A 788-nucleotide genomic window follows, 5' to 3' on the forward strand; every position below is an offset into this window, starting at 1 on the left:
TTATTTACATAAGAGATAGTGCTAAATGAGAACAAGCCAGTTGTTATTACTTCCTATTAATAAGGTGCTGCATGTTTCTTCACAGCGTGCCATTATAAACCACCCTTTTTCAGGGGTCACACAGAACATGTATTACAATATTTTAGGTATTCAAAAAAGGAACATAACAAACTTCAAGAAGGAATGTTGGAAATTTTACTATTTTATCTTAAAAATCTCTTCTCTTAATTTGTTTGAAAATCTTAAGAATGATAGTTGTTATGGTGGTTATTGCATTTTTAAACTTTTTTTGCATTGGTTTTCTTATTCTATACTATGGAGAATTTACTTTTAATTATCTTTCTCTATGAAAATAGCAATCTGTAAACTGGATATATTTTATAGTGTGTAAGGCCACACATCAATTAGAGAGTATGCCATCTTCTTTTCCAAAAGACTTGAAAACAGTAGTCATTATAATGATTTAGATGTGGCATTATGTGAAGAAGAGAAGGCACTGTGAATGATCACCAAAGGTTTCTTACAGCTTTAAGATGGTATGAAGTTTTGGGTGTTCCCAAAGCAATACCATTAGTCATAGTAAGTTAAATTATTCATATAAGCTATCTCTTTATTTTGTCTTAATAATCAATGCTAGCATGTGTGAAGCTTTAGCAACATTGATGCTATGCCCCTTGGCAGAAATAAAAGGGATGAGTTGAAGAAAAATAACTCTAACTGCATTTGTTCCAGCGTCAATATTGAGTGAATATCTCCTGGTTGCAGTTTCAGTATTTTTTTGCTTTGTT

The sequence above is a fragment of the Pteropus alecto genome, unplaced genomic scaffold (assembly GCF_000325575.1).
Source record: "Pteropus alecto unplaced genomic scaffold, ASM32557v1 scaffold24, whole genome shotgun sequence".
NCBI lineage: Eukaryota > Metazoa > Chordata > Mammalia > Chiroptera > Pteropodidae > Pteropus > Pteropus alecto.